The 26,919-nt window shown below is 40.4% G+C and overlaps 1 pseudogene; it reads right to left on the bottom strand.

Moving 5' to 3' along the window:
- Nucleotides 1–26,919, bottom strand: LOC101963365 (keratin, type I cytoskeletal 18 pseudogene; annotated as a pseudogene).

Here is a 26,919-nt window from a genome sequence, read left to right as displayed (position 1 = left end):
TTAATTTAAATGTCTAGTGCCCTCTAAATGTTTATTGGTCCTCTGCTCCCCAAAGATCCCCTGCTCCTGCTGTCTCAGCACTTTGGTGCCATTGGTCTCAGTCACCATTTTGCCATTCACGATCCTGTGGGTGATGGTATTTTGGATGGTTTGCATGGAGTTGCTGATGTCTGGATCATCACTGAGTTTGAAGTCCTCCTCTATCCTCCAGCAGGCAGCAGTAAGTGTCGATGATCTCAGCCTCCAACTTGACCTTGATGTTCATCAGGGCCTCCTAGTCCTGAGTCAGGCACTGTTCCTCTGCCAGTTCTGATTCCAGATGCAGCAGGACCCTGATCTGCTCCATTGCCACAATGTAGCGGGGCCTCTATGTCCCTCAGACTCTTCTCTAAAGCTGGCCTTCAGATTCCTCATGGAGTCCAAGTGGATCTCCAAGAACTGGGCAGTGTGTCTCAGCCCCGTGGGTGTCATCTTGGCAGCTCTGATTTCTGCAAACTGAGAAGTGGCCATCCTGGTGCTCTTCTCCATCTGCTGGGACCAGTACTTTTCCAGCTCCTCTTGGATCTTCTGAGTCAGCTTATCATAGAGGCCCAGATGACTGCCATGATCTTCTGAGGTTCTGAGATTTGGGGGCATCTACCTCCATGGTCAACCCAGAGCTGGCAATCTGGGTTTGAAGGCTTTTGACCTCCTCCTCATGGTTCTTCTTCATGAACAGCAGCTCCTCATTGAGAGCTTTGATTTCCATCTCCAGCTGCAGCTGAGTGATGTTGGTGTCATCAGTGACATTGCAGAGCCTATGGACGTCTCTCTTCATAAACTGGCACATGACCAGCCTTGTCTCATAAAGTCATCAGCAGCAAGATGAGCCCTGACAACCTCCAGAATGATGCGGGCATTGTCCACAGAATGTACGAAGATCTGAGCCTGCAGCTCCTCAGTTGTCTTGAAGTAATGCCCCCAGTCTCTGACCTGGGGCACCTTTTTCTCCAGATGTTCCTGGATTTTGTCCTCCAGTCTCCTCATTCTTTCCAGGTAGAAGGCCAGGTGATTGTTCAGATCTTGCATGGTCTCCTTGCTCTAGATGCCACCCATTCCCAAAGACCCCCAGCCATCCCCTGGGACACGTAGCCACCCATAAAAGTGGTGGAATGGTACATGAAAGTCCAGGAACCTGAGCCCCTGGGGCATCTGCATAGATTCTAGCTGCATTGCTGGTGGGTTGGATCCAATGACTGGGAGAATTGCCAAGCCCCAGGGACCAGTAATTGACAGAGAAGGTGGTAGAGTGAAGTTTATGCTGTCCAGAGAGAAAAGCAAGAGACCAGGACTCAGTTTGGGCTACACTGTTTTTTTTTTTTTTTGTTTGTTTGTTTGTTTGTTTGGGGGGGGGACCAGGAATTGAACTCAGGAGCTCAATCACCAAGCCACGTCCCCAGCCCTATTTTGTATTTTATTTAGAGACAGGGTCTTACTGAGTTGCTTACACCCACTTTTGCTAAAGCTGCCTTTGAACTCACGATCCTCCTGCCTCAGCCTCCTGAGCCACTGGGATTACAGGCATGTGCTATAGATCCTGGCTTGTTTTTTTGTTTGTTTTTTAGATAGGATCTTACTATGTTGCCCAGGCTGGCCCGGCACTCCTGGGCTTAAACAATTATCCTGCCTTAGCCTCTTGGTAACTGGGATTGCAGGTGTACCACCAACCAGGCTTCTTAAGACCCTTTTTGAGTCCAGCGGTAGGTGATGGGAGGAGATAGCAATACGGAGGAGAAAACCCTTTCTTTTCTTCATCCTCCCTTAACTGTGGTACCTGGGGCCCTGCAATAGCCCTAGCAGCAGGTGCTCCCAAGTAACCCCAGCCACAGATTGTTACACCTTTCCAGAGGTTCTGAGAATTGGCGTCAGAGAAAATCAAGCGCAATATTATTTGGCTTAGCCTCACTCTCCATTTGATTGGTTTCTAACTCAGGCTTTGTTTTTCTACCAGATTAAAGAAGAAAGGGAAGGCTGTTTTGAAAAGTTCACTATCCTTACCACTGACATCAGAGTCATAGCAACAGTGAAACCAGAGACCTTGGTGGTGGCTGCAGCCCAGCAGAGCTTGTATTTACCAGAGGATACACCTGGTGTGTGTGTGGGGGAGGGTGGGGATGGGATGGTGCCCAGGAACGTCACCTGTCCAGGTGTGGGTCCTGGAACTAGCCTGAGGCAGTTGCAGAGATCCTCCTTTCAGAACACCTGTAAAATAGCAGGCACTCTTCTGAGAAGAGCTACATTTTGAAACAGAGGTTTACATCAAATAAAGCAGAAAGATGAAACTGAGGCTGAATAGCACACATGTTGAATGCATGCCAGTCAGCCTAGCTAGAAACCAACACCTGAGGAGACAATTTCTTTTTCCAAATAAAGTACCAATTACACAACAGAGCAGAATAGGACTACAAAGAGACAATGCTCTTTCCCCTTTGTTTTTAGCTGATCTCTATGCCTAGACCCTTCAGGTTGTGAAAACATTTAGTAATTAAATATTAATTCTAGGGCTGGGGTTGTGTGGCTCAGTAGCTGAGTGTTTGCCTAGCACGTGCGAGGCACTGGGTTCGATTCTTAGTACCACATAAAAATAAATAAATAAAGTAATTGTGTCCATCTACAACTAAAGAAAAATATTTTAAAAAATTAATTCTAACATACAGTGATTGATAGTCCTCTTAAAAATTCTAATTAATGATGAAAGGAAACTCTGACCTTAAGGAGACTTCTTTCAGCTCATATGGAATTGTCATTGTCATTCTTGTCAGCAAACACACTTATTGGACATTTTTATATTAAATAAGATTTTGTTTCCAAAAGTGCCATGCAAAGATGTTAATGTGCTTGCTGTATTCATAGATTCCCAAAATAATATGACCCACCTTTTTTCAGACAGAGAAACTGAGGCCCTCAGAAGCAAAAGATTTAATTATCTTTTCTTATTTTAAATGATAACATCAGCCTCTGATAATTCAAGGAGATGATATACCCAAGTAGTTTTGGTTTTGTTTTATTTTTGGTACTAGGAATCAAATCCATGCCTGGTACATGCTCAGCAAGTTTTCTACCACTGAGCTACACACCCTTATCCAGAGACATGCAAGAATTGATAATGTTGCTCAAGAAAAAGACCAAAGAGAAATTAAACCCACAGAGTTTAGTTTCTCATTTGTCTTCATATGAAGAGCATGTCCTGGTGCCTCTCAGAGTGAATTGGTGAGCCAGGAGTTGAAATCTTCCCAGCAAGTTTGGAAAGACAGTAGCAAAATCTAGAAGAGGAGAGGTGTGAGAGTGACTGGGTACAGAGAGCGGGCTACTGAAGATTAGTAGCGATGGAGACCCTTAAATGAGGGATAGTCTTCAGAGAAGGCACATGGGAGGAGACTAAAGTGTCAGATGTCTGGCCTTCCAGAGAGCCTCAGCAAGGTGCAAGGGCACCTGAAGCATACCATCATTCAGACTCTCATTCATTCATCACATTCATGAAGTTAGTTCCTATTCTGTTTCAAGCCATAGATCCTGGCATATACAGCAAATGGGAGTCCATGGAAACCAGCAGTCAGCATGGGGACAATCATGAACAGTGGTGAGAAAGGTAAGGGTGGAACTGGGAGAATAAGAGTCATTCATTCAATGACAAATATCCTCTATATACCAAGAACATCTCTAGATATCAGTGAGAGAGCCATGGACAAAATGGCCTTGGAGACATTACATTCTAATGGATAGACAATAAATAAAATGCTATCTATAACATGGCAGGCGCAATTAATGCTATGGCAAATCAGGAGATGGAAATAAGGAGTCTCGGGGTGCGGGGGGGGGGGGTGGACATCATGGTGCCACCTGTAATCCCAGCAATTTGAGAGTCTGCGTTAAGAGGATCACAAGCTCAAGGCCTACCTAAGAAACTTAGCAAGACCTTATCTCAAAAATTAAAAATAAAATAAAAAGGGCTGCTGGGTGCAGTGGCACATGCCTGTAATCTCAGCAGCTTGGGAAGCTGAGGCAGGAGGATCACGAGTTCAAAGCCAGTCTCAGCAATTTAGTGAGACTGTAAGCAATTCAGCGAGGGCCTGTCTCTAAATAAAATATAAAAAAGGGCTGGGGATGTGGCTCAGTGTTTGTAAAACATCCCTGGGCACTCCGCAGTGAAGTGCCCCAGAATATGACTGTTTGGAAGTGAGGCTTCTAAAGAAATGATTAACAGCCAAGCATGGCGAAACACACCTGCAATCCCAACAACCCAGGAAGCTGAGGCAGGAGAATAACAAGTTTAAGGTCAGCCTCAGTAACTTAATGAGAACCTCAGCAATTTAGTGAGACACTGTCTGTCTCAAAAGAAAAAATCAAAAGGACTGGGAATGAAGCTCAGTGGTAAAGTGCTCTTGGGTTCAATACTCAATACCAAAAAGAGAGAAGAAAGAAGAAAACTCTCATTAAAACTCTTTTCCTTATGTCTGTAGCAATCCAGCAACATATGAAAAGAGGCAATGGTTTGTCACCATGAGTGAAGGTCAATATGATGATTCAAGTTACTTTGCACAAAAAAACAGATAGGATGGGACCACTGGGATTTTGTGATTTGTGCAACAGGCTGAAGGTTGGGCTCGGAAACTTGGCCACAATTTGCCAGAGCTTTTTGAAATCTCCTACCAGTCTACTTGTTAATGTGTGACTCCAGGTCATGGAGAGACAATACATACATGCTTACAGTGAAAAGTCACTAGCAAAATATAGCAGTGAAGCTGGGTACTGTGGCTCACACCTGTAATCTCAGCAATTAAAGAGTCTGAGGCAGGAGGATCCAAGTTCAAAGCCAGCCTTAGCAACTCAGCAAGGCCCTGAGCAACTCAGCAAGACCTTGTCTCAAAATAAAATATAAAAAAGGGCTGAGAATGTGGCTCAGTGGAGAAGTGTCACCCTGAGTTCAATCCCCCGTACAAAACAAAACAAAACGAAAAAACCCCAAAATCAAAAAACAAAACAAAACAACAAAACCCAAACAAAAAAAAAAACCCACAAAAATCTATGAATGTTAGTTGCTAGAGGCTAACACTGAGGACTAGCTTCAATTCTAGTGATATTTAGCAGTGAATACCCATTCCGACATTTGTAGATGAGAACAAACCATCTCCCTCAATACCACACTGTGTCTTCCTTTACAAGCTTAAAAACTGCAGAGTAGGTAGACCTACCAACAGCAGGCTTAACACACTAGCTTCACCTTAGCTTCACTCACATGCTCAGAACAAGGTTCACTTAGCCCACAGCAAAGGTGGGAATCTTAGAAATACAGCTGCAAGTTTTAGCTTGTGTGTTCTGTATCATGTGCTGGCTGTTTTCTGATTTGCTTGGCTCTGAAAGCTTAGCTTTTGGGTTTTAAACTTAATCCCAATAGACCTGAATTGATGCCTCTTAATTATATTTGTGATGTAGTAAATCAACACCCTATTAGGAAGTCATTCAAATATTAAATATTTAGGAACTTATTACAAGAGAATTGCAACATGGAAGCCCTCAGGCGGAGAGAGATGCGGCTAATCTGTTTTCTCTGAGCAGTGCTAGCTGACACTCTGCAAAGCAGGGCTGAGCTCCTTGGTCAAATGTTCATTTATATATTTCATCAATCCAAGGGTTTAAGCCCTGACTTTTAAATAACTATAAAACATCTGTTGCAACATCCTCACCAACTTTCCTATTTTTTTTTTTTGACTCTTTGTGGTCTCCTCATCAAGAGTTAAGCTGAAATGATGTCCTGATTTGCAGAGAAAATATTCACTCATTCTGCAAAAATTTCCAGGATTGAGTACCTACTTTATGTTAGACACTGCTCCAAACACTTAAGATTTATCAATAAACAAAACAAGGATCTCTGGCTGGGGTTGTAGCTCAGTGGTAGAGCACTTGCCTAGTATGTGTAAAGTCTTAGGTTCAGTCCCCAGCACTGCATACCAAAATGGATCTCTGTGGAGCTTATATTCAAATGGGATATAAAGTATAATAAACAAGAAGATTGTATAGGATATTAAAATTGGACAAGTGAAACGGGAAAAATAAGCTGTAGGATCATTGCTGGAGAGGTGAAAGAAGGAGTTGCAGTAGTAAGCAGGGTGGTAAGGGCGCTTCCGACGGAGAAGATCAAATAAATGGATTTGAAAAGGAGGGTGGAACTAGGCACAGTGGCATATGTCTGTAATTCCAGTGGCTTGGGAGGCTGAGGCAGGAGGATCACAAGTTCAAGGCTAGCCTCAGCAATTTAGCAAGGCCCTAAGCAATTTAGTGAGACCCTAAAAGGGGATGGGGATGTGACTCAGTGGTAAAGTGCCCCTGGATTCAATCCCCAGTACGGGGAGGGGGGGGGCGGGGGAGGGGGGGCTTGTGGGGGGAGGTGTGGGAAGTTAACCAAGCAAATATTTGGAGGAAGAATTCTGAAAAGAAAGATAGGGAAGATAGGGACCAGGCAGAGCAAAAGTCCCAGGGCAGTGTGTGTCAGAATCCTAAGGAAACTGAGTGAGTCTGGGAAGGACTTTTGTGTGCATGTCAGAGAAGAAAACAGGAGGAGAAACAGATCAGGTAGCCCTTCTGCAGAAGAGTGCTTGTTGACTTTTTTTAGTTTCTATAGAAACTGTAATGTGATGGACAAAGTTGGTTCTTTGAGGATTTTCATTTGCTTTTTGCTTTTGTGATGTTGAGATCAAATCCAGGGCCTCTGAGCATGCTAGGCAAGAGCCCTACCACTGAGCTAAATTCCCAGCCCTTCTGTTGCTTATATGAATGAATGAATGAATGAATGAATGGAGACATGGGAATCAGAACACCTGGACTTTTTTTTTCTCCTTCTGCCACTAATTTAATCATATCTCATCTTTTCTCTTAGATAAGGCCTATACCTCAGACTCTCTTCAGTTTTAAGATCCTGACTTCAAGCAGCTATCTCCAACATGTATTTGAACAGTGGAGAAATATTGTCCTGCAGTCCAAATGTCTCAGACAGCTCTAGCCACCAGACATACTTTGTCTAGGAAAGCCCCAAGGCCTCAGCCTTTCTGGAGTCATGGGACCTTTTTGAAAAAAACCTGAGTCACATGCAGTGGTGTGTGCCTTGCCTGTAGTCTCAGCTTCTCAGGAGGCTGAGGTAGGAGGGTGGTTTGAGCCTAGGAGTTGGAGACCAACCTGGGCAATAGAGTGAGACCCGTCATAAAAAAAGAAATGTCTGAATGTCTCTAATAGTTGTAAGGAAGAAAGTAGTGGAGTCATGGAGTCCTTGAAGCACAAACATGGACCCCTTTCCAAGTGATTCAGGGTCTACTTGGAGTAATTCAGAATCCTCAATCCTCCCAAGTGTGTGTGTGTGTGTGTGTGTGTGTGTGTGTGTGTGTGTGTGTGTGTCTAGGATCAAACCTGGGGTCTTGCCCACTCCAGGGAACACTCTACCACTGAGCTATCCCTGACCTCTGAGCTATACTCCCAACTTATGCCCCAACTTTCTTTAATGAAAATATTTTCTACATTCAAAGAAATTGAAAGGCTAGTAAAATGAAATCCTGCACATCTTACATTTAAATTTTTTAAAATGTTAATATGCTATGATTATATTTACTCTATTTATCCTCTGATTTGTTGTTGCTGCTCCTTTTGGAAGTTACAGATATCATGACACTTTGACACAAAATAATTCCAGTAATATTTATTATATAAGAATAAGAACAATCTATTATACTACAAAACCATTATCACATCTAAGAAAACTGCAACTGGCTCTACAATCTTACATCTAGTTACATTTTAATTCCCTTCATTTCTAAGAATTCCTTTTACATGCCACAGGAGCCAATCAAGGTTCACATCTGCATTTGATTGTTATGTTTTGCTGCTCTGTTTTATTCTGAACTAACCCTCCAGAGTTCAGACTAGTTGTCTTATAAAATGTCTCTACTTCTGGATTTGACTGATTGTTCCTCATTAATGTCCTTCAACTCATTCCTCTATATCCTGCCTCCCTTGTAAACTAGACATTAGATTTAAATAAAATTTTTATTTTAATGATATTAATGTAAACATAATCCAGGAAGGGGCAATTCACTTTCTAGGTATTGACTGGATGAGACATAATTTTGTATTGTTAACACTTTTTTTAATTTTTAAAAAATGTTGGTAGACCTTTATTTTATTCATTTATTTATATGTGGTGCTGAGAATCAAAACCAGTGTCTCACACATGCAAGGCAAGTGCTCTACCACTGAGCCACAACCCCAGTCCTAGCACTTTATTTTTTAAATTTAATCTATTATTTATTTATCTGTGGAGATTGAAACCAGAGGCATTTAACCACTGAGTCACTTCCTCAGTATTTTTCCCTTTCAAATTTTGACACAGAATCTTGCTAACTTGCTTAGGGCCTCACTAAGTTGCTGAGCATGGTCTTGAGCTTTCCATCCTCCTGTCTCAGCCTTCCAGAATCACTGGGATTACAGACATGTACCACCACAGACAGTTTGTTAGCCCTTCAGAAGAGTATCTTGAGCTACGTAGACTCCATCCCTAGGGAGGAGCACAAGGGAGGGACATGTGATTATATAGAGACACCAGGGTGGAGGCAGGGGGCATGTTTCACCTATCCGTGAGAGAAACAGCACTGCATTTGGAGTTTAGTTCTGAAATCCATCATTATCACTTTGCTCAGTTTCCTCATCTAAAATTGTGAGTAGTAATAATTTTCTCATTAATGGCTTGTTAGGTTCAAATGAGATAATAGATCAAAATTGTTTTTTATGTAAACTAATATGCAATCAGCTATGATGACATGTCTCAATGCATTTCCTGCATAAGTGAGCAAAGTGTGAATTTGTCAATCTTTCTATTGATCTTAGGGATGCATTTCTGATACTTCTTAAGAGTTACTGGAAATGGTAGGTGTCGGTTTTTCAATGATGATTTGTTACAGTGGTTCTTAGCCCGGCCCAGTTTTTCCCTCCAGGGGATATTTGGCAATGTCTGAATACATTTTCAGTGTTACAAGTGAGGAGATGCCACTGGCATCTAGTGGGTAGAAGTCAGGGACCCTGCTAAGCATCCTACAGTCACCAAGACAGGGGTTCCCACCCAACAATGAATTATATAGCTTAAAATGTTACTAGGCAGAGAAACCTTGATTTCATGTAAGGCATGATTCTCTCAAAGATTGAGAGAATCACAGCGTTTGAAACAGGAGTCCCCTGTATTTCTCCTTTGCTAGCAAAGCCATAAACCTTCTTTTCCCTTTTTCTCAAAACCATGTCCTTGTTATTGTATTGGCATCAGGGACAAGGACCGAGCTGTCAACAACAAATTTGGCACCCCGGGTGGGACCCGAAAGCAGCCCCCACTCCAGCTTTCTTCTTTTCTAAGGAACCCCACTTCCATGCTGAGGAGGCAAGGTGGCTGAAGAACTTACTGAGAGCCAACTGCTTGAGAGTTAGGAGACGGGGTGAGTTTGACTCAGGTGGAACCCTGGAGCTATTCCTGTGAGTAAAGGGAGGGACTGGGGGACCATCCCTGCAGCTGCTGAGGCTCCTTTTGCTTTGGGGGACTCCCACCTTCCTCCCTGATCTGTACAGGTTGCTCCATTGTGGTCCACTTTGAGAAAAAGGAAACTGAACTCAGTAAAGTCTTGACACCCTTGGCCATCTGAGACCCTTTAGTCTGCACATCTGGTTCCTCTTCATGAGAACATCTGGTCCCTTATTATGGGGACGTCTGTGTTGCCACTGGTTTAGGAGTTATGGTTAAGCGGGATTCAAGAACATAGGGATATTTACTCTCTTTGGGTCTGTTCTAGGTCCTCATCTGTTTGTTGGCATTGGGTTTGGGAATTCCCTCTGATTCTCTGTGTTTTTGTTTTGTTTGTATCTGTTACTGCCCCCTTTTAAGACATGGGCAATACTGCAGTGATCCTATAGGTAGTCTCTTGGAAAGGTCTTGGCTGGTCAATTTAAAAGTTCTCCTTTGTTGGCCATGGTTTTGGAGCTTCTCTGGTTGTCTTTCCCTGTGTTCCTTTCTGTACAATCTTTCAATTGGAGTTGGTCTGTCAGAGATAAAGTAAGTTGAAGAAAAGGCCACCTATATATGTCTAAGATAATGTTTTACTGTAATGATCTGGCTTTTAAATAGCTTTCTAGATTATTGTGTAATCTTGCAGGTGGAGTTGGGCTGTCAAAGGTAAAGTAAGTGGAAGAAATTTGTAGGTGCGGGTCTGTTTTAAAGGTTCGTGTCTGTCAGTCCTCATTTTGGTGATCCTCTCTTATCTGTCTGGGTTTTGTTTTGTCTGTTTTTGGCCCTTTAAGATATGAGCCATGCTGCATGGTAGTCTCTTGAGTAAAGAGATCTTGGCTGCATAGGCCACCTATAGGTATAAGCCTGTCTAAGAGAAAGATAATTTACTAGAATACAATCTGGCCTTTGGTTTTTCTGGATTATTATACAATTTTGAAATTAAAATTAGTCTATCAGGGGTACAGTATATGAAAGAGATTTTATATCTTATATGTATAGGCATTTTTGCAGTTTCAGGATAAGGGGTCTGAATAGTCAGAAACTTTTAATTAATTTGAAGGTGCCAAAAGGCACTGCCCCAGTGTACAAGATAGCAAGACATCAGAAGAAAGGGCTAAAACAGATTTCAATCTGTTAAACCCAGTGGTGGCACTCCCAGGACTGTTTCTCAGCCTGGCCCCAGGCAGCCGAAAATAATCTCACTGTGGGTCAAGGACACCAGAGTTAAACTGGGGAAGAAAAAAATCCCAGAAAAATGGCTGAGCTATAGAAAAATGGGCAAAGAGAATTTAGCCTCTGTCCTGCCTTCCAGCCCCTTTTACCCGTGGAGGGTGGAGGCTGCTGGCCACAAAGGATGTGGTGGTAGGTTCCAACATTGTCAGTTTATGACCTGGAGACAAGACTACTTTCCCCTTTTAAGATCTGACAGGACACCCCATTTGGCCAGGGAATATCCATCACTGGGGCAAAGCAAGCAGTTCTTATAATAATATTCCATCAAACTAAATGCACGGGGAGACTGGCAGGGTAAACAATGGCACCTAGAAAAGAAAAAGACAGAAACTAAGGCCAACCTGTGTTTTGTAAGCAGCCTCTGCAAAGGGATCTTTAAGGAAACCTAAAGAAAAGGATGGAAGAGGCCTCCTCCATTGAATATCAATATGCCAAGTACAAGAAAAAGGCCCAAAAGGGATCTCTGGGTACAATTGATAGTGGGGAACTCACTTAATGTTGATGACATCATAATAATAGGGCAGACAGGTCAGGCTCAAAAATATCCTGTGCTCCAACATCTTGACTGCCCCCTGGGAGAGAAAAGATTAAGGCACAGTTTTTTGTGTATGCCAGGTTGTCCTGGTGAACATTTGTTGTGTAAATCACATGCACAGATAACATTCATAGGGATTGTTTCTGAATATGAATTTTAAAAAGGGTCTGAAACTAAAAGAAATAAAATAAAGTTATAGATGTGGAAATATTTTAGTATGGAAAATTAGATAGTAAAATAAATGTTTCTGGATGAGGAAGTATTTTGTCTGGTAAATTAATATTCTTGTGCTAACGTCCAAGATGAAAGAGGACAAAAGTAATGTGAAGAAGTTATGAATGTTTAAGTCATAGAAAATTTGGGGAAGGTAAATCTCAAGAAGTTTGTGTTTGGAATTACATTGGCTATAATTAGGACTATCAGTCAAAGTTATTTGAACTTTAATGTACTGATATGAAACAAAGTCTGAAACATTGATCTTCTTTTATCAAGATAATTTCCTTGTATTTGTATTTGTTAAGTTTTATAATTTGGGGAAACTAAGTCTTAAAGGAATTAGAAGTTTGTACTTGTTTTAAAGTCCTAAGTGATTACTTTGTAACTGATTAAACAAACCACTGTTATTTAGAGTATAACAATATAGTTAAATGTTATACCTTGAATATATGTGACTAAGTATATGGATGCATCTGAGAACTATATCTGTCTAAGCCTTGTCTAAGTATTATGTAAAAGTTTATAAAAGTTTAAGTAAGTTTACATGCAAGATAACCAATAAGTGCTGTCTTTTATACATTGGATCTGACATAGAAAGGCCACACTGTCATTTAAAGACATACCTTATATCTGTTTGCTTTAACTAAGTCAATTTCTGATCATTAACATTGTTTCCTAAATGTATAAGAGATTTAAGGCTATCCTTTGATTTTTACTATGTGATTATTGTTATCGTACACTATGGATTCTGACCTGTACTTTTAAAGTTAAACTTGGTTAAATATAAAGCTTAGGAGAGCACTTTGTCAAACTGGTATTCTTCAAACTAAAATTATCTGTAGCAATAGTCTCAGATTTGTATAGAAATAAAATATTTGATTGGTATTTTTTTCACATCATTTGATGCTTTATACTGGAGAAAGTATCCTGTTGTCAATAAGTTATATATATAATTTTGTGTTACTCTTCGCAATGGAATTAGAATTTAAATGTATTTTTTTTAGAGGAAGGGGTTGACAACCTCCATTCATTTTTTTTAGTTGTAGTTGGACACAAAACCTTTATTTTATTTATTTATTTTTGTGTGGTGCTGAGGATTGAACCCAGGGCCTCCAATGTGCTAGGCGAGCGCTGAGCCATAATCCCAGGACCCAAATTTAAATGTATTTTTGGAAGGTAATAAGGAGACCCTGATCTGTTTAAATGTGACATTGTAAAACATAAAAGCATTTCGCCACTTATTCCACAGAAAGAAATTAAAAGCTCTCTTAGCTTTTGTTTGATTCATGTTTTAGATGTAATGTTGTGTTTGTTATTTGGGAAGAGCTCTGCCTTACCTGAGGTAAGGCTCTGCTTCTCCCCTTACTCCATGTTAAAATGGCTCCCAAATAGGCTAGACTTGAGCTCATTTAGTGTTGTGTTTAAAAGATCAAATTTTGTTGTAAAGATTACTGTGATCTCAAAATAAAAAGGGGATATAATATGTAACTAAGCAAAGATTTATGATCATAAAAAAATAATTAAATATTGACTCTTAGACCAGAATTCTAGACCAGTGCCTCAAATAAACTCAAATGTTAAAATTTGAGGTGATTTACACCCAAAATCCATGCAATAAAATTGTAAAATATGAATAGAAGTAGAAAGACAGAAAGAAAAAAATGGAGGTACAAACATGTTAATCATTTCAACCCACAGAATTGCTATGGTTCCACTCAGCTTCCTCCAAGGCTGAAAAAACACCAGAATCAAGTGTACAGTTTGATTATTAGAAAAGATGATTCAGAATGTGCATTGCTTTTCCTAAGATAAATTGTAACAAAGTTTTCATGAAGGCAATGAGTGATGTGGTGATGGTGTGGACGATGTCATCAATATTTGTGCAAAAATGCAGAAGGAAGTTCCTCATGGCTATTTATTTTAGCAACTTTGATAAAAGCTATAGGGAAAATATTAAGATGAAGCTCTGTTAAGGTGATTCTGTGAGGCATTGTATTACCATGATTGCATATAGAGACTTCAGATAGTCTCATTTGAGCAAATAATTGAATTATATTACCCAGGTGGACGTAAGATTTAAGCAAAATCACAGCAGACCCATGGCCGGGAGCCTTTATTATGTTACTTTAAACCCTCTGTAAATATACTGTTTTTACAAATAGCAGCATTATTGAAATATTGACCTACCATAAAATTTCTCTTTTGGCATATACAAAGTCAGTGATTTTATTATATCTTTAGAATAGTTAAACCATAATCACTATCTAGTTTCAGAATATTTTCATCACCCTGAAAGAAACCCTGAATCCATTAGCAGGCAATCTCTTTCTCAAACCCCTTCCCTGGCAAGCATTAATCTACTTTCTGCCTCTGGATTTATCTATTCTGGACATTTCATATATTTGGAATCAAACAAGATATGATCTTTGTTGTGACTGACTTATTTTACTTAGCATATTTTCAGCATATGTCTGTGTTGTATCATGTACCCATACCTCATTCTTTTTATTACCAAATAATATTTCATTGTGTGAATTTGCCATATTTTGTTTATTTAGACATCAGTTGATGGACATTTGAAGTTTTCCCACTTTTTGGTTATTATGAATAGTGCCAGAGTGACCATTCGTGTACAGATTTTTGTGTAGATCTAGGTTTTAATTTATTTTTTGGTACAAAAGATCGAATCTAGGGACACTTAACGAGCCACATCCCCAGCACTTTTTATTTTTTCTTTTGAGACAGGGTCTTGCTAAATTGCTTACAGTTTCACTAAATTGCTGAGGCTAACTTTGAAATCACAATTCTCCTGTCTCAGCCTCCTGAGCTGCAGGAATTATAGGCATGCACCACCACACCAGCTTCAATTTCCTTGAATATAATAAATACCTTGAAGTGGAATTACTGGGCTGTAGGGTTATTCCAGTTAGCATTTTTGGAATTGCTAGATTTTTCCAAATTATAATTCTAATAGCAAAGTACAAGGATTCCAGTTTTCCCCACCCTTGTCAACCTGTTCTGTCTTTTCTTTCTTTCCTTCCTTCCTTTCTTCCTTCCTTCCTTCCCTCCCTCCCTCCCTCTCTCCCTTTCATTTATAGTTCTGGGTATCAAACCCAGGGCCTCATACATTCTATATAAGTACTCTTTTTATTGTTGAGCTTTAAGAATTCCTTATTTTTTTGGACAATAAAAAGAAAATTATTCAATTTAGAAATGGACAGGGCTAATGTTGCTCAGTGGTAGAGTGCTTTCCCAGCATGCAGCTCAGGAGGCTGAGGCAGGAGGATCACAGGTGTGCACCACCACACTTGGCTTTTCATGTGCTTTTTGTCTATTGGTATATTTTATTGAGAAAAATATACATTCAAATTCTCTGTATTAAGTAATTAATTAATTTTTATATGCTAGAAATTGAACTTAGTGCCTCATAAACGCTGATCTTTCATTGTTTTTTCCCCACCACAGTGGTACTAGGGATTGATTCCAGGAGCACTCTTCCACTGACCTACATCCCCAGTCATTTTCACTTTTTATTTTGAGCAGGCTCTTGCTAAATGGCTGAATGTTGAAATCGTGACCCTCTTGCCTAGGCTTCCTGAGTTTCCAGGATTACAGGCATGCATCACAATGACTAGCTAGTTCTATATTCTTGGGGTGTTTTTGTATGATTTAGGTATCAGGTTAATACTGCTTCATAGAAATAAGTTGAGGAATATTCAGGCTCCTATTTTGAGGAAAAATTTGTAAAGAATTGGTATTAATTCTTCATAAAGTTTGTACAATTGATCAGGGAAGCCTTTTGGCAAGGATTTCTCTTTGGAGAATTTTGATAATTAAATTGATTCCTTTTATAAATCTGTTTAAAATTTTCTTTTCCTTCTTCTTCTTTCTCCTCCTCCTTTTTTTTTTTTTTTTAATAGAATCTCATTTTATTGCCCTGGGTGAGCTCCAACTTGCCATTACCAGTCTCAACCTTCCAAGTAGCTGGGATTTCAGGCATGCACTACCATGCCCAGATGTATTTTTGTTAGTTTTTATAGTTTGTCTTTCTAGTAAGGTACGTATTTTATTGAGTTATCTAATTTGTTGTCATATAATTATTTATAGTATTAATCTTTATAATTATATATTATTCCCTTCCTTTATACATATATTAGTAAAACTTTGTACAATATCCCATAATCTGGCTATATTATTATCTAACCCATTCTAATTTTGCTGAATAGCTTTGGAACTTTAGATTTCTCACTTCTTTTTTTCCCTTTATAAATGATGTTGAAATGACCAACATTTTCTGTTTCAGTTTCTGTATTGGGTAGTAGTTGGAAGAAATGGCTTTGGAATGCCACCCTGCTCCCTCACTTTACCCAGCTGTGACCTTGGACAAGCTTTCATATTTGGGTTACTTTATCTGTGATGGGGGAAATGATAATCCTTTCCTATGTACCCAGGTTGTGTTATTATTGGGATTGTTTTGTATCATTGAGATACTTGGGGCAGAGCATGTGAACATTCTAAGAAAATTTGACACACAAAACAATATTTTCTACTAGCCATTTGTCTAAGGAAAAGGAAAAATTATATATGGAAGTATTTATTTCTCAAGCTCTAGAACAGGTTTTTGAGGAACTTGATGGTTTGGTTATTTTTTATATGTCAACTTCACTAGGTTATGTCCTTAGTTATTCAATCAGACACTAAACTAGGTTTTGCTATGAAAGCATTTTGTATATGTGATTCAATTATATAATCTCTTTTTTTTAAATTGGGGAGATTATGCTAGATAATCTGGATGGGACTGACTGAATCACTTGAAAGGGCTTAGGAGCAGAGTCCAGGATTCCTTGAAGAAGAAATTGCAGCTAGGTACAGTGGCATACTCCTGTAATCTCCGTGGCTTGGGAGGCTGAGGCATGAGGATGGCCAAGTTCAAAGCCAGGCTCAGCAACTTAGTGAGGCCCTAAACAATTCAGCAAGACCCTGTCTCTGAATAAAATATAAAAAAGAGCTGGGGATGTGGCTCATTGGTTAAGCACCGTTCGGGTCAATCCCCATTACCAAAGGGGGGAAAAAAGAAAAAAGAAGAAGAAGAAATTTCAGTCTGCTTTTCCTTGGAACCTGTCCTACAAATTTCAAAGTTGCCAATCCAGCCCCCCGTGATCTTGTAGACCAATTCCTTGCAGTAAATCTCTTAATATTTAGCCAGACCAATTCTGCTTACTCTTAAAAGGAGGACTACATTAACTAGAAAGTTAAAATTTTAAAACCTCCTTCTTTGACATTTATTAAGGATATGGCTAACCTATTCAATCTTTTTTAGTGGTCACTACCTGCTGGTTACTGTCCTAGTTGCTGGGGTATAGAAGTGGCCAAACAAAGCTTTTGCCTTCATGGAGGTTACATGTCAACAGTAATGTGTACTGACCACTTACTACTATATACAAATAGTCTGGTACTTTTTTTTTTCCTTCCTTTTTTTTTTTTTTTTTGGTACCAGGGATTGAACTCAGGGGCACTCGACCACTGAGCCACATCCTCAGCCCTATTTATTTAGAGATACCTCCCTTTTGCCGAGGTTGACTTTGAACTTTCGATTCTCCTGTCCCAGCCTCCAGAGCCACTGGGATTACAGGCATGCGCCACTGCGCCCAGCTAGTCTGGTACTTTGGAAACCCCACAAAGCTATTCGGCATCTCTTGAAGGAATAATCTTAGGGTCTTGAGTCTTTTTAAAATGCAGGTATACAGACAGTCTTGACCTAAGATGATTTGATGTGATTTTTAAAACAGTGCAAAAATGATTACATTCAGCAGAAACTTTAATTTTCTGAATTTTGAATATGGATTTTCCTGGGCTAGCAGTATGCAGTATGACATTCTCTCATGAAGCTGGGCAGAGGCAGTGAACCACAGCTCCCAGACAGCCAGGTGATCACAATGGAAACAACCGTTGCCCTAAGGGTACTATTGCTAAGCTATTGTTTCAGCATGTTAGGTGCATTAAATGCATTTTCAATTTATGATATTTTCAATTAGCAATGGATTTATGGGGACATCACTTAGGTCAAGAAACACCTGTATTTGAAAACTGAAATTAAGGTTAAAATTTTATTTAAAGGTACCCTAAAGAAATCACATTTACTTAAATTATACAAAGAATTTTAGTAACATCCAAAGAGGCTTCACTTTGATCATCTTTGCTGGTAATAGGAGCCATGTAAGTGTATTCAGGGAGCATAGTGACAATGAGCATGTGGAAATAGCAAAATGTTTTTGGTTTTCTCCACCCTAAAGCCATGTTCACTTTCATTTTGTGGCGGCAGCTGTTGTGCCATTTGCAGAACCTCGAGCTGTTTGGACTCTGCTTCCTAGACTGGCTTAAATTACAGGTGGAGGCGTGTTTTGGATTGACTCACTTTTGAAATTCACTTTTGCACTCCCACATTGCACCTGGCCATCAGTGTTGCCTTAATTTACCAATTCTAATAAGGCATCTTTGCTTTCAGAAAAGAAAAAAAAAACTGAAGAAGAGCTAATGGCTCTTTGTTTTTATGATCATAAGGAAGCAACAGTCTTTTCAGCAAACAGAAGATAACAGCTCCCGGGTCTCTTGAGATACTGACTAATGGTTTCTAGTGCAGGAACTATCTACCTACCTCAGTGTGGCAATCAGGTGCCAATCTGACCTACCATCCTTTCACTGAGCAATTCTGTTTGTGTGCCAGGAGCCCAGAGAAACTCAGTAGACCACCTGTAGCCTGGGCTTGCTCTGCATTTGCTCTAGAAGTCAAAGCTGCCAGCTCTGAAAATAGGTCACGAGTGACTGGCAGTCCCTGAGCGGCTCACAGGAAGTAGCTACAAAGGTCAGGGGAAGTTTTTAACGACTATTCAGGAGGCCAGTGAATGACAGGTTTTGAGTTGCTTCTCTGCTTGGCATCTGAAACAGACACTTGAAGAATCTGCCTCATAGATAGAAGAACAGGGGTGCAGATACGAGCCTGATGTCCCAGCCCCTTGAAAAGCTGCCTGTGCTCTGCTGTGCAAGAAGCCCATCTCCCTATAGGGGAATCATCTTGCAGGACTCAAGGGATGATCATGAAGCATTAACTTTAGAATCCCAGTGTAGTGCCAGGCACAATGGTGCATGCCTGTAATCCCAGCAACTCAGGAGGCTGAGACTGGAGGATTGCAAGTTCAAAGTCAGCCTCAGCAATTGAGTGAGGTCCTAAGCAATTTAGTGAAACCCTTTCTCTAAATAAAAAATAAAAAGGGCTGGAGATGTGGCTCAGTGGTTAACACTCCTGGGTTTAATCCTGGGGTACCAAAGAAAATAAATGAAACTCAGTGTAGTGATCCTAAGAGGAGAGTCAGGATTGGGATGAACAATCTTTGAATTAACTCTAACAGGGAGATGTTGGGATCCTATGAGAAGTCAGACATGTTTCTATTGATACACATATCATTGTTACTAAAGTCCATACCTTATGCTCAAGAATGTCACGGACAGAATTGTCATAGTACAAAAGTTAGGGCATAGTCACAATCTTAACATTTTTTACTTGTCTTATTGGCCAGCAACACAATTTCCAAACCAGCTTTATCATGGGGACTATGAAGCTCCAAATAATAATCAATGTCTCCCCTGTACAAAGTCAGGCTGCCATAGAACAGAGGAGAGTGAACCTTCTCTGTAAGGGGCCAGACAGTAAATGTTTTGGCTATTTGGGCTATTTGTCCTGTTGTGACTCCTCAACTCTGCCATTGTAACATTGACAATATGTAAATGCACGAGCCAGGCTGTGTTCCAGTAGAACTCGGTTTAGAAAACTAGTGCATTTGTGGGATGCCTCAGTGGTATGCCAAGTACTAACCAGGCATGTGTGCGGCCCAGAATTGATCCACAGCACCAGAAAACAATAAAAAGAAAAACTATGCACCTAGCTTTGACATGGGGCCACAGAGGTTTTTAACACATGCTCTAGAGCCAGGTTCAAATCCTGTTTCTATTTACTTGCTAACTGTGTGAACTTAGTTATCTTTTCTGTGATTTTAGTCTTTTCACCTGTAAACTGACAATATCACAGTGTTGATAAAAAATGTAAAAATGAGTTACATTTGTGTTAAGTACTGAATGCCTAACAGATACTAAATACTGTAATAGGTAATTAAACATCCTACGAACTGCATGATACTATTCTGACTAAATTAAGAAATAAATACCTGGGAAAAAAAAAGAAGTAGAAGACTTGGGCTCAGTTTTCCCATTTTAGCACAACTGCTCTTTTCTTATCAGAAGTCAAATCACTACATTGAAACACAAGGACATTCTCTATAACAGCTGAAGTGTCAGGCATTGGATTCAAAAAACATAATTTAAAGAACTGCTTGTATTTCTCTTGTCCCCATTCACACGAAGAAGAGTTACTATGAGCAGCAGTGTGCTGGAGCAGATTGTATGTGCTCACTGGAGCTTATCACTCAATTTTCAGGGAATGTATGAACCACTAGTCAAACTGTTGGTGGCTTGAAATTGTCTGTGGTGGGACTATTTACATCATGAAATTGGCAGGTGCTAAGAATCAGGGCTTTTTAATCTATTGGAGAGCCAGTTTTCCAGTACACAGTTGTGAACAAGTGTTGCACTCCTCCTGCAGGGCACTATATCCTAAAATAACAAGTTCATAAACAATATTCAGTGGCATGTGACCCACCAGGCCCTAGGACATAATGGCCTCAGACGCAGATCAGGCCCGTGAGTTTTGCTTCATGTCGGAGGCAAACAAATAAACAAAAAATGCTTTGTTTAGCAACAGAAATGTGCCAGTGGATTCCGAGTTCTAGACATCTGACTTTTAGCCCTGTAACCTGTTCCAGCACATACACACACTCACACATATGCACATGCACACAAACACACTCACAGATATGCTCAAATAATGAACTGTGGAGTTCAAGCTAAATAGGCACAGAATGGCTTAGGAGGCACTAAAAGAGAGACAGAGTTTGTTGGACAAACATCATAATCAAAGTACTTTTTTTTTTAATAGTGTTTGAATCAAACCCAGAGCCTTGTGCATGCTAGGCAAACGCTCTATCACTGAGTTGTGTCCCCAGCCCTCAAAGTAATTTTAATGGCCACTTCTTTTCTAGGAAAAGCAGTGAATGCTGTGGTTGTTTTCTTTTGCAGTACTAGGGGTTAAACCCAGGGATGCACTACCACTGAGTTATATCCCTCAGCCATTTTTTTTCTTTTCTTTTTTCTTTTTCTTTTTTTTTTTTTTGTATTTTGAGGCAGAGTCTCACTAAATTGCAAGGCTGGTATCTAACTTGTGGTTCTCTTACCTCAATCTCCAGAGTAGCTGGCACTGTGCCTGGCTTGTTTTTCTCCCTTCTTAAGGTGAAATCTTCCTCATCTAAATGTGTGTCTTCTGAGTTTTTGTGGAAGCAGCAGGTGGAATACAAAAGACTCAGAGGACTCGGGAAAATCAGTTTCTCTTGTAAAACTCAATTTTCTTCTTTATTAAATGAGAATCATTCTATCACAATTGTCTGCCATATTGGAAGTGAAGCTCAAAGACAATTTGTTATTCACTAACTCGGCAGACTTGGTGTTGAGTGTGATGTACTGAGTTTTCTGAAGGGGTGGAGGTCCAGAGGTGGGTGAGGAAAGTTCTTGTTCAGGAGGAAGTTAGAGTCGGGGTACTTAAACAAACAATTCAAAGAATTTGGATGCCAGAGGATGATTGTTATGACTTCATTTGGTCATGGGAGTCAAAAGTTTGGCTCTAGACATGAGTTGCTTGGGTTTAAATCCTGGCTATGCTGTTCACTAGCTCTGCGACCTCGAATGGGTTATTTAGCCTATCTTCCTATTCTATCAAATGGGATTTTAAGCTTTCTTCAGTTTTTTTTTCCATAAACAGAGATAATAATAGTATCTATTTCTTTGGATTGTCATAAAGATTAAATGAGATAAAAATGTGAAAGTATCTAGAGCCTTAGAAACAAAACAAACAACAAAAAAGAGTAAGATACAGACTAATGGAGACACCAATGTGAACTAGATATTTAGGCAAGGCTGTAAATGCAGCAAAAAAGATATTCAGAGAAGTGCTTCTTAATTTTTACCTAGGAGTTAGGGAGGGCATTTGGAGGAGATGATGCTTGAGATTACAAATTCACTCACTTATGTGCTATTTCATATCAGACAGCAAACATTGCTTTATCTCGTGCTGGGCATACAGCAGTAAGCCACATTGACTGACTTAGTCGTTTTTTAGTAGTAGCACCAAGAAATGATTTGGGAAGGGGGAAAGTTTTATGTGCTTTTCCCATAATTAATAAAGTCCTTCTCTCTATACAAAAATGGATAACCAATATATTTTTCTTTTCCTTGAGGTATTGGGAATTAAACCCAGAGCTTCATACATGCTAGGCAAGCACTCTACCACTGAGTTACATCCCTTGCTGTTTTTATTTTATTTTGAGACAGAGTCTCACTAAGTTGCCAAAGTTGACCTCAAACTTGTGATCTTCTAGCTGCTGGGATTACAGGTGTGTATTGCCATGCCTGGTGGACAACTGATACTTTTTCAATCCTACATGAAAACACAGTCTTAAGCCCTTCTAGAAAAATGCTAGAGCTGCAATTGGTTCCCATCTTCAGAGTTTCCAGTATCATGAGAGAGACAGGTTTTTAAAAAATTTTTATTCAAACACTATAAAAAAAGGCACTTAGCCAATGAGCCACATCACCAGACTGCCCCCACCCCTTTACTTAGAGACAGAGCTTCACTGAGTTGCTTAAGGTTTCACTAAGTTGCTGAGGCTGGCTTTGAACTTGAGATCCTCCTGCCTCAGCCTCCCTAGTCTCTAGGATTACAGGTACAGGCCACTGTGCCCAGCTTGAGAGAGACAGGTTTAAAAAGAGTATATGCATAAGCACATAGATAACTCAAATTGTGATAATGGTTATAAAGAAAAAAGGAAGTCATAAGAAAATAAAGGGAAAATGAGTGGCCAGGCAAGGCCTTTTTCAAGAACTTATGCTTATATATTGGAGTCAAGAGCTGAGTTTATAAGAGTTAGCCAGGCCAGGAGAAAAGGGAAGGAAGAGAAAGAACAGGTTGTGCAAAAATTTTGAGGCAGGGGACAGCTTGTTGTGTTGGAGGAACTGAAAGAAAGCCTTGTGGTTGGGATGAGGTCAGGTGGGGAGGAGATCTGCCGTGAGAGGATGGTGAGGTGGAGGAGTTCCAGCAAAGGGGAGTGGCAGGCAGGCCGCATCCTACACTGAGCCTTTAGGCCAAAGAAGTTCACATTTTATTCTCAGTGAAGTGGGAAGTGGTTGAAAGCTGCCATCAGGAGCTACACTGCAAGTCATGCACAGCAATACTGTGCTGCTTTGTGAGAATGGATGGAAGGGACAAAAGTAGGGGAATCACTTGGGGTAAATGCAGTAGAGTCCCAGATGTTATGGACGTGGCTTGCATTATTTTGGAGATAATGGAGATGGAGAGATGTGTAAGGATTTGAAATGGACTTAGTATTGAATTGGATGTGGGTGATGAAGGAGAGGAAGATATGAAGAATGACTTCTGAAGGAAGTAGAATCATGTAAAAGAGACACCTGCACTCTCATGTTATTGCAGCACAGTTCACAATAGCCAATATATGGAATCAGTCAATGTGTCCATCAATGGAGAAAAGGATACAGATAATGGGGTATATAATAGAATATTATTCAACCATAAAAAGGATGAAATCCTGTCGTATGTAGCAACATGAATGGAACCAAAGGCCATCATTGTAAGTGAAATAAGCCAGGCACAGGAAGACAAATACTGTATATTCTTATTTATAGAAACTAAAAAGTCAGTCTCATAGAAGAGGAAATTAAAATAGGGTCACTAGAAACTAGGAAGGGAAGGAAGAAAGAGGACTGAATAAGAAGTACCAAAATAAGGTTATTTAGGGTAATTAGTTCTAGTGTTCTGTGGCACAGTAGGTTGGCTGTAGTCGATAACAATTTATGATATATTTCAAAATAACCAGAAGAGTCCAAAGCTTGCCAGCACAGTGACATAGTAGGTATCTGAGGAGACAGAAATGCTGTTACCCTGACTTGATCATTATACATATATTGAATTATTGTACTGTAGCCTATTGATATGTAGAAATTAAAAAATAAAGTAACCTTTAAGTAACCTTAAAAACAAAAAAAGAATGCCTCCCAGGTTTCAGGTTTGAGTACTGAGTAGTTGTATGGCTGAAAATGTCCTTGCTAAGGTCAGGAAGCCTGGGAGAGGAGCTGGTTGGGGAAGAAGGGAAAAGGTGATTTGGGCATAAGTGACTTTAAGAGATGCTATGAGATCCCCTGTGGAAATGGTAGGCATGTATGACCCAGGGAGTCTGAAAAGATGTCTGGACCTGAAGCAATTTAGTTCAGTTCCTAATGTTCGGGCAGATGATAGCTATAACTGAGATGTCACTTGGGGGAGAACATGTGAATCAGAACTCTTTATCTTTTTGGGGGGCCCTTGATACTCTCTCTCTGTGTGTGTGTATGTATGTTTGGTGTGAGGGACAGAACTCAGGGCTTCATGCATTCCTGGCAAGCACTCTACCACTGAACTACATCTCCAGCCCTCCCAGATATCTTTAAGAAGGGGACAAAAGCTCCTACTCTTCCTTTTTAAAATATTTACTTTCAAGTTTAAGGAATTTATAAACCCCCTGCTACCCATCCACAACTTTAAAAAAGCCTATAGATGTCAAATTAAAAAATAAAACATAAAGCAGACTGGGTGAAGGGGCATCTGCCTATAATCCCAGTGGTTCAGAAGGCTGAGGAAAAAGGATCACAAGTTTGAAGCGGGCCTCAGCAACTTAGTGAGACCCTAAGCAACTTAGGAAGATCCTGTCTCAAAATAAAAAATAAAGAGAGCTGAGGATGTGGCTCAGTGGTTAAGAGCCCCTGGATTCAATCCCTGCTAACAAAACAAAACAAAAACAACCACCACCAACAACAAAAACAAACAAACAAACCAACAGAGTTATGGTGTATTTAAGTGGAAAAATGCATTCTTAGCATGTGCCAGAGTCCGGGTTCCATCTCCAACAAAAAACCAAAAACTTCTGTAGAGAGAAGAATGGATGGTGGATCAAGCTCTGGGAAATAGCAACTTTTAGAGGCAGGATAGAAGAAGCATCTACAACAGGTTGAGGGGTGGACAAAAAAGAGAAGGGGGAAGAATTACAAAAAAGAATTCATTATCAAATGGAAGAAAAAGTGTTTTGGTGCTGTGGCACATGCCTGTAATCCCTGCAACTCAGGAGGCTGAGGCAGAAGGGTTGCTTCAAAGCCAGCTTCAGCAGATTAGTGAGACACTTAGCAACTCAGCGAGACTCTGTCTCTAAATAAAATATAAAAAAGGGCTGGGGATGTGGCTCACTGGTTAAGCGCCCCTGGGATCAATCCCTGCTACCAAAAAAAAAAAAAAAAAAAAAACTTCCAGAAGAATAGAAAAACAAGGTCCACAAAGTGCCCACTAGAGTTGGCCATAGTGGTAATCACTGGGAGGCCAAGTAGTGTACTTGTGGAGGGTTAGCTCTGTAGGAGGGAGCTTTGCTCCTCAAGAGCAAGAAGAGAGACATTGGATGCTGACGTGGAATGATGTGTAAATTTGTGGGAGGGTTAGCATTTTCCTAGTGAAATAAGAGGTAAAGAGATGGGGGGTGAAGGGCTAAGTAAGGATAGAAATTTTGAGGATGAAGAAATACTTTTTGTGTAAAGTCAGAGCTTTCTGAATTTACACAAAAAGTATTTCTCCATCCTCAAAACTTCTATCCTTACCAGTAAGACTGTTACCTATTTGGGGTTGTAGTTATTAGATGAATCTCTTTATGTTGTCCAATCTGGTCTTCAGCTCCTGGGTCAAGGGGTCCTCCTGTTTCAATCTCTCCAGTAGCTGGGACTATAGGCACATACCATCTCACTCAGCCTGGGCTGGGTCTTAAGGAGTAGCATCAGAAGACAGAAGGGCTGCGCCCAGCATGATCAGGGTGCAGGGTCTAGAATCCTGTTGGGTTTGAGTATCAGTACACCTTTCACAACTTTCAAGACTTCTCCACCTCTTCCCTTCCTCCTGTTTTGGACTCCGCCCCCCCCCCCCTTTTGTTGATCCTTTTTCCTCTGCTTATAAACATGCTCAAGTCTTTCCTGTGACTCAGTATCTCCTTCCAAGTCAGTGGCCAGGTACTTTTTACTCCATACCCAAAGTATCTGCATCAGGATACTTTAAAATATTCAACAGCTCTTTTCCTTTTCTTTCTTTCCTTCGGAACTGGAATTTGAACTCAGGGGCATTCTACCACTAAGCCACATCCCCAGCCCTATTTTTTTTTGTTGTTGTTTTGCTTTTTTTGTATTTTATTTCGAGACAGGGTGTCATTGAATTGCTTAGTGCCTTGCTATTGCTGAGGCTGGCTTTGAACGCTCAATCATTTGTCATTTGCAGTACTGAGGATTAAACTCAGGGCTGTGCACATGCTAGGTAAGCACTCTAACACTGAGCTATATCCCTGCCTCCTTCCCCCTTTGACCCAGGACCTTGCTGAATTGCCCAGGCTGTCTCAAACTTGAGATATTCCTTTCTAAGCCTCCAGAGCAGCTGAGATTACAGGCATGTGCCACTCTCCTGGCTCTTTTTAGTCTTTTAAAAGCCTAAATGCATTGCCAGGTTTGTGCTGCACAGGTTGGATGTACACACTGCATTCAGAAACTCAGGGAACCCCTAGGTAGCTCACTCTGGAGGCCAGATGGAAGATGACTTTTTCCAAAGGAGACTCTTTTTTGTGTGTGCCAGGGATTGAACCCAAGGGCACTTTACCACTGAATTATATCTCCAGTCCTCTTTATTTTTTATATTTGGGGTACTGGGGATTGAATCCAGAGTTGCTTTACATTGAATTACACCCTTGGCCCTTTTTATTTTTTATTTAAGATGGGATTTCACTAAATTGCTTAGGGCCTCACTAAGCTGCTGAAGCTAGCCTCCAACTCGTGATCCTCTTGCCTGAACCTTTGGAGTTGCTGAGATTATAGGCATGCACCACTGCCCCTGGCCTGAAAGAAACTCTTAGGAAGCTGCTACAACCGTGCAACGTAGAAATGATGGCTACCAGTGAGAAGGGAGGAAGGAATTTGAGGCTTATAAACGAGGTGAAAATAGATAGGACTTGATGATTAATCAGGGATGACTCACGCATTCCTGACTTTCTAAGTCTGATGACTGTGTGATGCTGGTGCCAACAGTTGAGGGAGGGGCCAGAATGAAGGAAGAGGATGAGTTCTGCTCTGGACACACCAT

This window comes from Ictidomys tridecemlineatus, chromosome 3 (assembly GCF_052094955.1).
Source record: "Ictidomys tridecemlineatus isolate mIctTri1 chromosome 3, mIctTri1.hap1, whole genome shotgun sequence".
NCBI classification, from domain to species: Eukaryota; Metazoa; Chordata; class Mammalia; order Rodentia; family Sciuridae; genus Ictidomys; species Ictidomys tridecemlineatus.
This window is presented reverse-complemented; position numbering and strand designations above follow the sequence as displayed.